We start from the raw sequence: 16,529 nt of genomic DNA, 5'->3' as shown, positions 1-16,529 counted from the left end.
GGGGAGAGGAGGGGAGGGGAGAGGAGAGGAGAGGAGAGGAGAGGAGAGGAGGGGAGGGGAGAGGGAGGGGAGGGAGAGGAGAGGAGAGGAGGAGAGGAGAGAGGAGAGGAGAGGAGAGGAGAGGAGAGGAGAGGAGAGGAGAGGAGAGGAGAGGAGAGGAGAGGAGAGGAGAGGAGAGGAAGAACTCATAGCAAAGCAATTGTCAAAATGTTGCTGGTTGAAAAATAGCCAGTGTAGATGGAGTTTCTTTCCTGCCTGGTCCCACAGCTGTTTAGCCCCCCAAATAAACACACAGAGACTTGTGATAATTATAAACTGTTTGGCCGATGGCTCGGGCTTCTTAGTGACTGGCTCTCTCTTAGTTATTAACCCATTTCTATGCATCTAAGTATTTTCACATGGTCTTATCTTACCAGAGACTGTCTGGACCTGTTACTCCCTCAGCAGCTACATGACATCTCTCTGCATCCTCTCCCCAGAATCCTCCTCATCTGGTAGCCCCGCCTACACCTCCTGCCTGGCTACTGGCCAATTGGTGTTTTATTCATCAACCAATAAGAGAAACATATTCACAGCATACAGAAGGACATCCCCCATCAGTCCAGGATACTGATTAGGCATCAGTCACTTACAGATTTCAGATAAGATTTGTAACAAGCCAGAAAAGGCTTTTACTAAGGCTGTTTATTACCATGTGGTGCCAGGGACTCTGCAGAAGCCTTCTTTATCAGGTGAAAACAACCTAGATAACCCTTGTCTCATGCCTTATATCTCCCCATGTGAAGACATCCTGTGACCTCATCTGTGTCCTTTCTCAATTTTTTTAAGCTCAGTGATGATTTGGAGAATCCCTGAGAAGAAAGCGTGAGGCCGAAAAGTAAAAGGCTGTGGCTACTCAAGCTCAGAAGCCACAGGAGGCTCAGGTGATACACAAAAGCCTAGGGGCCCACCCAACTGCATCTGAGGCCTTCCTGCTTCAGACGAGCCAATAAGCCCCTAGAAAAAACAACGGACACATCAACACACAGTGTTGAGTTCAGCTGAATTACCATAGTGGAAAACAAAAAGACAGTAGTGTTCCTATTTCACCTAAGAGTCAAACCTCAGAGGAAAGCACGGACCTAGCTGGAAAGTAATTATTCAAAACTTACATAAGAAAAGTAAGACAATATAGCTTTGTAATGATGATAAACTTAACAGTAAAAGTTTAAACCCAAGAATTATAAAGAATCTATAAATTCTGTTATATCAAGATTTCAACTTTCAAATAGGGCACATGGCACATACCTGTGGGGGGCGGGTGGGGGTGGGGGGCAGAAAAGAAATAAAAAGGAAAGGAAAGAGCATGACTGCTCCAAAGCATGGAGGAGGAGAAAGTTTACATAGATAAAAGGGAGAACATAGTCACATGCAGGGACATGGGAGAGAGTCCAGAGTAGACATGACTCTGAGTGGTGTGAGGAGAGGGAAGGGGGGTAGGGAAAGAAAAGAGAGGGGAACGAGGTTCAGCAGCCAGGAGGCCCAAAAGAGATCAGAGTAACCAAAATGGCTAGATTAAATAGGGAAAAGCAATCCAGGTCCCTGGGCTAGAGAGTTTGGGGTAGTAGTGTGGTATGAATCCTGGGATAACCTAGCAGCCAGGTTTGCTTTGATATGTGAAGTGGGCACCTCAGCCAGGTTTGAAACCTAGCAACCTGTAATCCCAGACTGGAGAAGTAGAGGCAGAAGAGTCAGGAGTTCAAGGTCAAGTTCTCTTCTTCCACCTACTAAGTCTGGGAAATCAAACTTTAGTTATCAGGCTTGGCAGCAAGCACCTTGACCCACTGAACCATAGTTCCTGCCCCATAAATTTCCTTTGTAATTCAGCATTTTCAGTGGCATATTCACACAATTAAAGTACAGGGCTTTGATTCACACGATTAAAGACATACTTTTGATAGACTTGTCCATAACATGAGAAATCATTGACAACATTCAGGGAAATAAGGCAAAAATTTAAATATGTACATTGCTTGAGTCCTCACCTACAACAGCAAGTATTAGCTGAGTGGTGTTGGCACACACCTTTAATCTCAGCACTGGACCAAAAGACACTTAAGGAAATACTCAACATCCTTAGTCACCACAGAAGTGCAAATCAAAACAACTCTGAGATACCATGTCACTCCTGTCAGAATGGCCAAGATCAAAACCTCTGGTGACAGCTTATGCTACAGAGGATGTAGAGTAAGGGGAACACTCCTCCATTGCTGGTAGGAATGCAAATTTGAACAGCAGTTTTGGAAATCAGCATGGCAGTTTCTCAGAAAAATGGGAATAAATATACCTCAGGACTCAGCAATACCACTTTAGGGCATATGCCCAAAAACTGCACATTCACACCACAAGGACACTTACTCAACTATGTTCATAGCAGAATTATTCATAATAGCCAGAACCTAGAATCAACCTAGATGCCTGTCAACCGAAAATGGATAAGGACAATGTAGTACATTTATGCAATGCAGTACTGCTCAGCAGTAAAAAACAATGACATCTTGATATTTGCAGGCCAATGGATGGAACAAGAAAAAGTCATCCTGAGCGAGGTAACCCAAATCCAGAAAGACAAATATCATATGTACTCACTCATACGTAGATATTAGACATAAAGCATAGGACAATCAGCATAGAGGCCACAACCCCAGAGAACCTAAGTAACAAAGAGGACCCTAAGAGAGACATGCATAGACCCACCAAAGAAGGGGAAAAAGACAAGATCTACTTACTGAGTACCATGGAAGCATGGTGGGCAGGGAGGAGGGTGGAAGGGGAGAGGGGCGGAGAGAAAGGAAGTGGGGGGAAAATGTATAGCTCAATTTTTAAAAAATGCAATGAGAGGATCAAACTCACAAAATACAGAGTAACTCTGAAGCTGCCACTGATACCTCGCTGTTTCTCAACCACTTAGTTCTCCCTCTACACCAATCACAAGCCAGAGCAAGGGAGAGTGAGCACACTTTCCCCTTAGGCTCTTCAGTCCCTCACAAAGTTCCCCAGGCCATGCCCTAAGGCTGGTACCCCAAAGTTATTGGCAGAATGAACTCACACATTTCATAAATCTAAATAGAGGTTATTTAGTAGCTAGCATCTTAATCATTTAGGTATAGCTTTTCTTTAGAATTAGAATGGGAAGAAGAGTAAGTCTGCCAAGGATAGCTCCCCAAAGAGAGGATCATGTTACCTCAGCGACAAGCCTATGATTCAGCAATTGGAGACTGACACCTGTGACCATCCTGTCTGAAGCCCCTGAGAGGTTTACGAAGTGTCTCTTGGAGCAATGTTGTTATGACCTCAGGCAATTGGCAGCCAGGGTAGTTCAATACTCTTGAGAAAATGGATGATGTGTATGCCTTATCTTGGTCTAGCAATCAGACATCCTGAGCCCATGACTCTAAGAACAATACGATCACTTAGAGACAGTTATCTGCCGGTCTGTGGTCTAGTTTCCACTGTGGAATGAGAGTGATGAGTTATGATTAGCATATGAAAGAAGCCAGTTGAGGAAAAGACTGGAATCCCATGCATAGACTACTAGCATACTACGAAAATGACTGAAAGCCATAGACAGGAGGTAGGTATATGAAAATCCCAATCCTTTGTATAGGGTGTGCCATTGATCCCCTGAACTTTCCCTATCTCTAGTCTACTTGCCCTCTCAAAAGTGCCTTACTCTCGCAATAACTATCTGTTCTTCTGTTATTACCCAGCATGCCACTGTCCAAATCTTTTATTCCAGAGACACTAGAACCTGGGACTCCCACTCATTGACCTCTGGACTCTAACGTCTACCTGTAACACCATGACAGCATCTGCTTTATACTTCCTGACAAATAACTTCTAACATTCTATTTATTCACTTACTCATTTATTATTGAAACAGGGTTTCTAGTAACCCAAGCCAGCCTGGAATTCACTATGCAGTCAAGGATGACTTTGAACTCCTGACCTTCCAAGCCTCCGAAACCCAAGGGCTAGGATTACAGGCATGAGCCACCATGTCCAGTGTCTGCTATGCTTGGGGTTCATTTCAGGGCTTCATGTATGCCAGGCGCAAGTGCTCTAACAATTGAGCTACATCCTTAGCCCTACAATTGCTCTTTAAACGCAACTTTAGGAAAGGGCAGTGCACAGAGACAGGGACAGTGTATTTTTAACTAATTCTGTAGTTAGGTGTTAACGTAGGTAATAAGTCTGAATCCCCCTATTGGAAGTCTGCCACCACCGATATAGTAATTCAATCAAACCAAATTGTGAAATCCAGGTTTAATGAACAGAGCAAAGCAACTCCTGGCTGACACTCTGCGGGCAGGAGAGGAATCTCGAGGTCACACATGGCAGATCTGTGTGTTTAAATAGGTGTGGTCCCAGGTATCACCAGGGGAGGAGTCACTGATGGTGAACTTTCTGAAGGGAGGGGCTGCTGTTTGCCAGGCTTTCTGAGGGGGGCAGTCTCTTGAGACAGAGAAGTATGCCTTCCACCTAGTCAGCCCAGATTCTGAGTATATGGGTGCCAGGGGCTGGGGTGGAACTCCACCAGAGCATCTCTTCCCAGATTCTTTGGGACCTTGGTTTTTGTCTGGCTACTTCTGGCAGGCATGGGACGATGTGGGGAAGGGGGAGGCAGGAGTTGGGGGGCTTACACTCAGCAGAAAATACGGGTAGAGAAGCATTCGTGTAACTGCCATCTTGGAGACCTCAGGCATCTGTTCCTTGAGGAGGCAGAGAAGGCAGGATTCTAGGAGAAGGAACAGATTGTTATCACCAGTCCTATGAATGGAGCAGGGCAAGCCTTGGGAAGGGCGACAACTGCAGAATGAATGGAACAGAGAAGCGTCCTGGTTGTGTAGTAGAGGCAAGGGTGAATGAGTGAGACAGGAGAGTAGATACGCCCTTTATTGGGACAGCTTGGAAAACTGGGTTCCAGTTGCTGGGCAGGTGCCCTCCTGAGCCTGGAGAAGTGGTACCAGTGGCGAAGTCCCAGGGACAGGTGCAGGTGCCCTCTGCGGGCTCGCCTTGACCCAGGCAGGAGGAGTGAACCCGCAAGATACACTTGAAAATGGGTGGGGCCAGAAGAGGCTCTGGAGAAGTCAGCTTTCATCGTGCCAGACTTTTTGCTACAGTGGCAGAACTTCTCCCAGGAACCTGCAGGTGCCTGTAAAACAACTGAACAGGTTTATGTCTTGGTGTCATAGAAAAAAAGGTATGGCTCTGGGTTAAAAGGCATGAACACCTTAGAAGACCAGAGGAAATTTAAAACTCTGAACCTCAGAGGTTACACCTGAGACTTGGTAATCCTGGGCTACGAAGCCTGTGAAGAGGCCCACCCGTCTGTACTTTCAGCAGGAAACTTAACTGGTGAGGTATCAGTACCCTAGTTGTCGAACGCCAACAGACAGATCTGAGAGGGATAAGTAGATGAACAGAAGTGAGACGCCAGCTCCCTAGGCAGCAATCTCCGGTGTCCCCGTGTTCCGTGGTGAACACAGGTCCCAGAAGCAGTACTTGCCTTTAGCTGCTGACTTCTGTGGAGCAGGAATTTGGGAAGACCAGCTTACCTGTCTTGGCAGGATGGGGCCATCAGTTCCCCTGGTGTCCTGGTGTCCAGTCCATGAGGGACCTAGGCAGCTGAGGTGAATGAAGGCAGCTGTTTGCTTTGTGGCCGGCTTTGCCGCATCCAAAGCAAGCCTCCAGGTAGAAGTTCTTCTGCAGCCATGCATCTTCTTGGAGGAGATACAGGTGCTGCAGGAACTGGCATGTCTCTCTATCATAAGAAGCTTTTTTTGTCAAATGCCATACTCTCAGATCTGTTATGGTGCCTGAGGATTGGGGTACCATTACCAGTGTTAGTAGAGGCAAGAAGATTGGAAGGACTATTGCAGTCTCTGGTTTTTACCTGTGGTCCTGAGACCTAGACCACAATCCTAATCTGTAGAAGGCAGAACCAAGTTTTAATATTGTAAATAATTAGTGTTTTAAATCAATGATACCAAGGGATTTACTCTTAGGTTACAAAATCTGGCTGCCAGCAACATCCATCCCTGTACATGAATATACAGGTGTAGTTTAATATTTCAGTAGACCAGCATTGTTTTAAACCATATCTTTTATAAACCTCATTATATGACCTCTGTCTCTGACCTTAGTCAAAATGTCATCTGCCCACATGTTGTAAGGTATTGGCAGACCATGTAGTATTTTCCAGAGCAGTTTCAATCTGGAGTCACAAGCCTTACAAATTTTAAAACAAGCACACATACACATGCATAAAACAGGCATACTGTAGCCACATTAATTCACACATGCATCCGGACAGACAAAATTTTCCTCAGGAAACCGTGTCAGCTGACCAACTTAAAAATCCTAAAATAAGAGTTTACAGTATGAAGAACAGAACAAGCTGCAGGACTGCAGGTGCAGACTAAGAGACAGCCAGGTGAGAGAGAGCCAGGGAGGAGCAGAAGGTAAGGGTGGCCTCCAGTGGGCTAGGGCCCGAGCCATGGGTCTCCCAGGCTACTGTGAGAGGAGAGCAGACAGGAGAAATGTTTACATGGGTGGAGCAGGTGGCAGGGGTGGGTCAGGCACACCTGTGGGTGTCCCGTTGTGGGCCAGGTCAGCAGATGCTGCAAGGGAGAACGGAAACTAAGGAAACTAAGGATCGCCTATGCAGATCAGGGCAGGAGGGCAGGCAGAACGGATCCATTGCAGGGAGAATCCCAGTATGACCAGATCACAAGCCAGGAATGAGAGAGGCAGGCAGGCAGACAAACAGAACAGGAAAAGGGGAGAGACTCGAGTGCAGAGATTTTCAGACAAAGAACATCGAGAGAAGGGGCAGGAGTACAAAGCTCTGTTCCCAAGCCTGGATGAGGCTCACAGTCCCGATTTGGGTAAATTTTGCAGTGACTGAGGATTCCGTTTAGGCTCAGCGTTGCCCAACTCCAACGCTGTGCTAGAGCCCAAAGAATAGAGTGAGGTGTGCCATGAGATAGCCTGAGGTCAAGCGGTAGGGGTAGGGGAATGATGGGGAAGTCCTTCTGTGTCTGTGTTTGTCTTATTGATGAATAAAGCACGTTGGCCAATAGGGAAGCAAGATAGGTGGGACTAGGACCAGCAGTTTCAGCCAGACCAGGTAAAATAGGCCCTGCATCCAGGCCTGCGTTCCAGTGCCTGGGGATTGCCTGGGAACTGCACAGAGCTTCCCATCCCCGCAGGAGCCAAGCACGCCAGATTCCAGGTCTTCTCTCCCACCAATGAGACCAGGAAACCAGCAGATCCAGCAAAGGGACCAGGGAACCAGGTGGGAGGCTAAGTACCCCAGATTCCTGGTTTTCTTCTCCACCCAGGGGACCAGAACAAGGACAAGGAATAGAAGAACTACCAGATTATTGGACTTGCTAGCACCCACCAAAAGGGAACTCTGGTCCCGTAACCAACAGACCAGTAAGGGGCTCTTTCTGCACCCACTAGAAGAAGAGATGGGAAAGAGACAATACATAAAAACACTCTCAGCAACAGAAAAACAAATATGACACCACCAGATTCTAGAGACTCCACACCAGCAAGACTCCAACATTCCAATGCAAACGAAGCAGAAGAGAATGACCTTAAACCACTTTCATGAAAATGATAGAGGCCCTAAAAGAGGATATAGGAAAATCCCTCAAAGAAATGGATGAAAAAACAAACCAAAAAATGCAAGAAATGGAGGAAAAAACAAACCCAAAAATACAAGAACTGGAAGAAAAAGCAAACCAAAAAAAATGCAAGAAATGGAAGAAAAAGCAAACCAAAAAATGAAAGAAATGAAAGAAAGAACAAACCAAAAAAGACAGAAAATGCAACAAATGGACGAAAAGATAAACTGAAAATTGCAAGAAACAATGCAAATAGTGCAAGGGTTGAAAACTGAAATAGAGACAATAAAAAAAACACAATCTGAAGAAAGGCTGGAAATAGAAAAGCTGGGCAAACGGCCAGGTACTACTGATACAAGCATTACCAACACAATACAAGAGATGGACGAGAGAATCTCAGATGTTGAAGATACACTAGGAGAAATGGATTCATTAACCAAAGAAAATCTTAAGTCCAATAAATCCTTAACACAAAACATCCAGGAACCATGAAAAGACCAAACCTAAGAATAATAGGTATAGAAGAAGGTGAAGAAAACCACCTCAAAGGGGCAGAAAACATATTTAACAAAATCATACAAGAAAACTTTCCCAACCTAAAGAAAGACATGCCAATGAAGGTGCAAGAAGCTTACAGAACACCAAATAGAGTGGATCACAAAAAAAGTCCCCTCGCCACATAATAATCAAGACCCCAAATATACAGAATAAAGAAAGAATATTAAGAGCAGCTAAGGAAAAAGGCAAAGTACTATATAAAGGCAAACCTATCAGAATTACACCTGACTTCTCCATGAAAACTCTGAAAGCCAGAAGGTCCTGAATAGATATTCTACCAACACTAAGAGACCATGGATGCCAGCCCAGACTACTATACCTGGCAAAGCTCTCAATCACAATAGATGGAGAAAACAAGATATTCCATGACAAAACTAGATCCAAGCAATACATATCCACTAACCCAGCCCTACAGAAAGTTCTGGAAGGAAAACTCCAACCCAAGGAAGTTAACTATAACCAGAAAAACATAGGCATTCATTAGAGAATCCCTCTCTACCAACAGCCAAAAGAATAAAGGGGTGAAATTCCACCACCAACAACCATTCCAAATTAAAGAAGAATGAGCAATCAATGGTCATTAATATCCCTCAACATTAATGGCCTTAACTCACCCATAAAAAGACACAGGCTAGCAGAATGGATTCGAAGACAGAACCCTTCCTTCTGCTGCATACAAGAAACACACCTCACCCTCAAAGACAGACATTACCTGAGAGTTAAAGGTTGGGAAAATTTTTTCCAATCAAATGGACCCAAGAAACAAGCAGGGGTAGCAATCCTAACATCTAACAAATGAAACTTTAAAATAAAATCAATCAAAAGAGATGAAGGAGGTCATTACATACTCATCACAGGCGAAATCCACGAAAATGAAGTGTCTATCCTGAACATCTATTCCCCAAATACAAAGGCATCCACATTCATAAAAGAAACAATACTAAAACTTAAATCACATATAAAGCCCCACACACTTATAGTGGGAGATTTCAACACCCCACTCTCACCACTAGACAGGAATACCAGACAGAAACTCAACAAAAAAGCAAAGGGTCTAATAGAAGTAATGACCCACTGGGACTAACAGACATCTATAGAGCATTTAATCCACATAAAAAAGAATATACCTTCTTCTCACCACCACATGGAACCTTCTCAAAAATCGACCACATACCAGGCAACATATAAAACCTCAACAGGTACAAAAAAAAATTGGAATAACTCCATGCATCTTATCAGACCACCATGCATTAAAAGTAGAATTCAACAACACAAATTGCAGAAACCCTACAAACTCATGGAAATTGAATAATGTACAACTGCACCATTCCTGGTTCAAAGAAGAAATAAAAAAGAAATTAAAGACTTCCTAGAATTCAATGAGAATGAAGACACAACATACCCAAACCTATGGGACACTTTGAAAGCAGTGCTATGGGGGAAGGTCATAGCACTAAGTGCCCACATGAAGAAACTGGAGAATAGTTATACTAGAGAATTAACAGCACAGCTGAAAGCTCTAGAACACAAAAAAGCAAACTCCCCCAGGAGGAGTACATGCCAGGAAATGATCAAATTGAGGGCTGAAATCAATAACCTAGAAACTAGGAAAACAATACAAAGAATCAATGCAACGAAGAGTTGGTTCTTTGAGAAAATCAACAAGACAGACAAACCTTTGTCCAAATTTACCAAACAGCAGTGCGTGAACATGCAAATTCACAAAATCAGAAATGAAAAGAGGGACAAAACAACGGACTCTGAGGAAATTCAGAGAATCATCAGGTCATATTTTGAAAACCTGTATCCACAAAATTCAAAAATTTAAAGGAAATGGACGACTTCCTGGATATCTATCACTTGCCAAAATTAAATCAAGAACAGATAAGCAATTTAAATAGACCTATAACCCCTATGGAAATAGAAGCAGTCATCAAAAGTCTCCCAACCAAAAAAAGCCCAGGTCCAGATGGCCTCAGTGCAGAATTCTACCAGAAATTCAAAGAACAGCTTATACCAATTCTTCTCAAAGTGTTCCACACAATAGAAGTAGAAGGGTCTTTGCCAAACTCTTTCTATGAGCCATCAATAACCTTGATCCCCAAGCCACACAAAGACACAACTAAGAAAGAGAACTTCAGACCAATATCCCTCATGAACATTGATGCAAAAAATACTCAATAAAATACTGGCAAATCGGATCCAAGAACACATCAAAACAATCATTCACCATGATCAAGTAGGTTTCATCCCAGGGATGGAGGGATGGTTCAACATATGAAAATGCATCAATGTAATCCACCATATAAACAAGCTGAAAAACAAAAATCACATGATCATCTCACTAGATGCTGAAAAAGCCTTTGACAAAATCCAACACCCCTTCATGATAAAGGTCTTGGAGAGATGTAGGATAACAGGAACAAACCTAAACATAATAAAAGCTATATACAGTAAACCAACAGCCAACATCAAACTAAATGGACAGAAACTCAACACAATGCCTCTAAAATAAGGAACAAGACAAGGCCGTCCACTGTCTCCATACCTTTTCAACATTGTACTTGAAGTTCTAGCCAGAGCCATATGACAACAAAAGGGGATCAAGGGGATACAAATTGGGAAAGAAGAGGTCAAACTTTCACTATTTGCAGATGATATGATAGTTTACATCAATGACACAAAGAACTCTACCAGGGAACTCTTACAGCTGATTAACACCTTCAGCAAAGTGGCAGGCTACAAGATCAACTCAAGAAAATCAGTAGCCCTACTATATACAGATGATAAAAGGGCTGAGAAAGAAATCAGAGAAACATCTCCCTTTACAAGTGCCACAATCAACATAAAATACCTTGGGGGTAATGCTAACCAAACAAATGAAAGACCTATATCGCAAGAACTTTGAATCTTTAAAGAAAGAAATTAAAGAAGCCCTTAGAAAATGGAAAGATCTCCCATGCTCTTGGATAGGTAGGATCAATGTAGTAAAAATGGCAATCCTGCCAAAAGCAATCTACAGAATCAATGCAATCCCCATTAAAATACCAGCACAATTCTTCAGAGATCTTGAAAGAACAATAATCAATCTTGTATGAAAAAACAAAAGACCCAGGATAGCCAAAACAACCCTGTGCAACAAAGCAATGTCCGGAGGCATCACCATCCCTGACTTCAAGCTCTATTATAGAGCTATAGTCCTGAAAACAGCTTGGTATTGGCACAAAAATAGACAGGTAGACCAATGGAATCAAATTGAAAACCCTGATATTAACCCACACATGTATATACACCTGATATTTGACAAAGAAACTAAAAACATACAATGGAAAAAAGAAAGCATCTTCAACAAATGGTGCTGGCATAACTGGAGGCTGGCATGTAGAAGAATGAGGATCAATCCATGTTTATCGCCATGCACAAAACTTAAGTCCAAATGGATCAAAGACCTCAACATAAATCCAGCCACACTGAACCTCTTAGAAGAGAAAGTGGGTGGTACTCTTGAACCAATTGGTACAGGAGACAGCTTCCTGAACATAACACCAGTAGCACAGACAGTGAGATCAACAATTAATAAATGGGACCTCCTGAAATTGAGAAGCTTCTGTAAGGCAAAGGACACAGTCAACAAGACAAAATGGCAGCCCACAGAATGGGAAAAAATATTCACTAACCCCACATCTAACAGAGGGCTGATCTCCAAAATTTACAAAGAACTCAAGAAGCAAGTCTCCAAAACACCAAAGGATCCAATTAAAACGTGGGCTCCAGAACTAAGTACAGAATTCTCAATAGAGGAGTCTAAAATGGCTAAGAGGCACATGAGAAAGTGCTCAACATCCTTAGCCATCCGAGAAATGCAAATCAAAACAACTCTGAGATACCATCTCACTCCTGTCAGAATGGCTAAAATCAAAAAACCAATGACAATTTATGCTGGAGAGGATGTGGTAAAAGGGGAACACTCCTCCATTGCTGGTGGGAGTGCCAACTTGTTCAGCCACTTTGGAAATCAGTATGGAGATTCCTCAGAAAAATGGGAATAAACCTACCACAAGACCCAGCAACTCCACTCTTAGGCATATATCCAAAAGATTCACATTCATACAACAAGGATGTCTGTTCCACTATGTTCATAGCAGCATTATTTCTAATAGCCAGAACTTGGAAGCAACCTAGATGCCCCTCAACCGAAAAGTGGATAGAGAAAATGTGGTACATTTACACAATGGAGTACTGACTAGCAGAAAAAAACAATGGAATCCTGAGATTTGCAGGCAAATGGATGGCACTAGAAGAAACCATCCTGAGTGAGGTAACCCAGTCACAAAAAGAGAAACATGGCATGTACTCTCTCACATATGGAATTTAGACATAGATCTGGGGAGTGCCAGCCTACAGTCCCATGGCCAGAGAGTCTGGGAAACAGAACCTTGATGAGGCAGACTCCCATGGCTAAGCACTGAGCTGAACTCAAGAAAACCAGTAACAGAGAGGGAGGACTGATGACCAAAGGGATTAAAACTGGGCTGGTTTAACCCCCAGAAACAGCTGACCTTACAAGAGTTAGCTCTTGAATTCCAGGATAATGCCTGGGAATCCAGCATGGGATTGATCAAGACCCCCTGAATGTGGGTGTCAGTGAGGAGACCTAGGTAATCTATTGAGCCTTGGGCAGTAGATCAGTACTCATCCCGGGTATACACATGGACTTTGGACTCCCATCCAACAATGTGAGATGCACTCTCACCCTGAACTCTTGGGGGAGGGTCTAGGCCCTGCCCTGGATGAAATGACAGACTGTGGACACCCCCATGGAGGGCCTCACCATCCCTGGGAAAATGAAGGGATATGGGGGGGCTGGGGGGAGAGCATGGGAGGGGGGGAGGGAAAGGGAGAGGGACCTGGAACTGACTTGTGAAGCAACCTTGTTTCTAATTTAAACTTAAATTTAAAAAAAAGATAGGTGGGACTAGGAGAGGTGGAGGATTCTGGGAAATGGAGGTACAGTCAGTCACCATGTAGTACATGAGAGGAGTAAGAGGTCCAGACCCTGTCTCCAGTAAGAGACGACCACGTGGAAATACTCAGATTAGCAGTTATGGGTTAATAATTAAGTCAGTGCTAGCCAACAAGAACAGCCAACAGCTTCATAATTAATAAAGTGTCCTGTGTGTTATCATCACAGGGGCAGGTAGGTGTCTCTTCACTCAAAGGTACCCGGAACTAAGACTGTCTTTGCCCTACGTCGGCTTGCCCTGACTTGGCTGCAGCTTGGCAGACGATCCCAGGCTTCGGAAGGGGTCCTGAACCTCTTAGAGGCTATTGGTTTGGAAATGGGTGACTTACCAAGCCAAAACTTGGTCCGGTGTGGGAAGAAAACAGCGCACAGAGTGGAAACAAGACAGGGAGAAGTGGGAGTAAGTTCCAACTCGGGCTGTGGCGTCAGCACTTGACTTGCTCTTTTTTTCCTGTCACATGTAATTACTGTAAGTGTAAGGATTCGGGTATCATGCTGACCCCACGCCCTGGCAATAGGCAGGGGATGCACACCTGCATTCAGGCAGATACTTTAAGATGGCTCAGAGGGCCCTGCGTTGCATGGCTGTGTCACGCATTACGTGGCTGCATTGGACTCTGCGCACATGCAAGCTTTCCCTTTATAAGTGAGCGCCTCCTACCTGTTCACCCCTTCTTCCCCTCTGTCTCCCCTCTCTTCCTGGTCTTTCTTCCTTTTCCCTTCCATCTCGCCCCCCATACCCCGTCATGCCCCGCCCCTCCCCTTCCATTTCCATCTCTGTTCCCGGTTGGCCAACGACACCTACCCCTCCCTTTACTCCCTTTCCCCAATAAACTCCACGTGGACTTTAATTGAGTTTTGTGGTTTGGGCTTCATCGCCCACAGCTGCAAGACAATAACAGTAAGAACGTCTATCAACTCCCAGTTAATATTTGGGACCAGTCTTCACCTGTGACTTGGAAAGAAAGTTTTCAAAACAGGAATCCAATGAGAGCGACAGGCAGAGCATCAGCCACTGCCGATGTCTGTGTATGGTAGAGAGCCAGAGCCCAGCAATAATCCTACTGAAAGACCTCGAATTTATAGAAATAAAATATAAGCTCAAACAAGGAGACCACCCCACTCAAGAACTCAGAAAGTGAACAAAGGGCCTCATTCCAGGAACTGGCCAAACCACAGAATGGGATGTATGGTTTAGCAACCTTAATTGCAGAAGGGCTGTAAACCCACAAAAGGCCAAATTCTGGGCTGCTGACCACCTGTGAAGAAGTAACCAGGGCGTCAGAGACGGGCAAACAAGATTCGTGGGAAACAAGGAGATGATAACCACCATTTACTTAGGGAGAGATGATTAACTCATATCATGGTCTGAGGAATTTACAACCTGTAGGTCAGGAAGACATCTACTTCCCCTGGTCACCTCCCCCCCTCATCACAAGACAGGGACCCCTCCCAAAGACTTGTGGTTTTCGTCTTTAAGAGCTGATTGTAACTGAACCTTGGGGCCAATCGGTCTAAAAGCTGACCGAGAGGCCCACCTACAGATGCCTAATTAAAGCCTCTTGCGTGTTGCATCAATTGGCGACGTGGACTCTTGATTCTTGGGGCGATGAATCCAGCTTGGGGACCCCTCCTCAATTTGAGGGACCCCAACACTACCATTCACTGTTGAGCAAAGGCCTTCTGTTGGGCCCTTGGGAGGACCCAGCTCGGTTAGTCTGACTGCCTTGGTTTGCATGACAAAGGAGGTCCCAGAAACTCAATATGATTGAGATCAGCTCCCCAGCTGGTAAAATGATCTACAAACAACTGGCAGATCACACCGCTTCAAAACAAGACCACTCAGGAAATACATCTAAAGTGAAGTTTGAAAACTGTCTCTTGAGCCGGGGGTGTACTCAGGTGGGAGAGGATTACTGAGCATGCTCGGAGGATGGGGCCCAGCCTCAGCACCTCACAAACATGGCAGAGGTGAAGACAAGAAGATGGGAACTTCAAGGTCATCTTTGAATAAATAAGGAGCTTAAAAACCAACCTGGTCTACAAACCTGTCTAAAAACAAGAATAAGCAAACAACAACAACAAAAAAAGCATAAACTAGCTGGGCAGTGGTGGCGCACGCCTTTAATCTCAGTACTTGGGAGGCAGAGGCAGGCAGATATCTATGAGTTTGAAGCCAGCCTGGTCAACAAAGTGAGTTCCAGGACAGCCTCCAAAGCTACACAAAGAAACCCTGTCTTGGAAAAAAAATTTTTAAAAAATTATTCCTTCACTTGGGTTTGCATTTTTATGTGGCTTTTTTGTTTGTTTTGCTTAGAACTTTGAAAATAGGAACCCACTCTAGACAGAGAGACAGAACAGCAAACGTTGCTAATGTCTGTCTAATTTGTGAGTCCTAAAGCAGTTTACTGCCTAGGAGGGAGAGTCTGAAAGAAATAAAACCCTTGTGCTTGCTTTTTCAAAGTGTTATAGTTGGGACTCTGTTCTGCAGCGCAGAGCTCATTGTCATCACATATTCAATGGCTTGCTTTTCTTCTGTTTATTATATGTTTTGTCAGGGTTAGAGCCAAACTCAATTCCCATTGCTCTCCTCCCATCCATCCTAGTATATTTTTAATTGTTTAAATGTGTTGTATGAATGACTAGTGACTCAGGTCGGGTCCCCTCCTTTCTTACGTTGCTTTGCTATTACTGTCTTCAGAAGACAGTAAACTCAAAACTTTCTGCACTTGGAAAAGATAAGCAATCCATATAGGAAGAAAGAGGCATCAAGATTAACACATGAGGACCAGAGAGATGGCTGTGGGTAATTTGTTGCCAAGCATTTGTTGCCAAGCTCCATGTGAAGGGATTAAACTTTCAAACTTTTTACAACTGAATCTAAGTTTCTGTTCTCTTAGAAGGACATACAGGTGTCTTTTCCAACAAAGAACTGTTGATCTTCAAGGCCCTTACATTCAGGGTTGAGGGAAAAAACTAAATACAAGTATCTCCAGGACAAACCCAGCAGCCCCCTTCTGGGTCACATCCAAGCTTACGTAGATGTGTCCAGAAATGATAAGACTAAACCTCAGCCAATTAGAAATGCACTAATGTAACTGCAGTTTGCTTAACCAGTTAAGTTTGACCTGACCTAAAGGAGCCTACATGTTCTGTTTGGGTTCACTGCCATTTTGTACAGGTGAATTACCCCACATGCATGTGTTATAATAACACTCTTTGCTGTTACATACTATTACAATTTCAGTCTGGGGTCTTCCTTCAGCATTTCC

The 16,529-nt window shown here is 44.0% G+C and overlaps 1 long non-coding RNA gene across 1 annotated transcript; it reads right to left on the bottom strand.

The window, feature by feature from the left end:
- Positions 1-4,362: 4,362 nt before the first annotated feature.
- LOC110343179 lies at positions 4,363-13,947 on the bottom strand. The gene is made up of 4 exons (XR_005869779.1): positions 13,791-13,947; positions 13,587-13,708; positions 5,598-5,667; positions 4,363-4,777 (listed from the first exon to the last, which is right to left on the bottom strand). It is a non-coding gene; the product is annotated as an uncharacterized LOC110343179 (long non-coding RNA).
- Between the last annotated feature and the right edge of the window lie 2,582 nt (positions 13,948-16,529).

Source organism: Mesocricetus auratus, unplaced genomic scaffold, assembly GCF_017639785.1.
Source record: "Mesocricetus auratus isolate SY011 unplaced genomic scaffold, BCM_Maur_2.0 Super-Scaffold_100019, whole genome shotgun sequence".
Taxonomy (NCBI): Eukaryota; Metazoa; Chordata; class Mammalia; order Rodentia; family Cricetidae; genus Mesocricetus; species Mesocricetus auratus.
The sequence above is the reverse complement of the archived record's forward strand: the minus strand, read 5'-3'. Positions and strand labels throughout refer to the sequence as shown.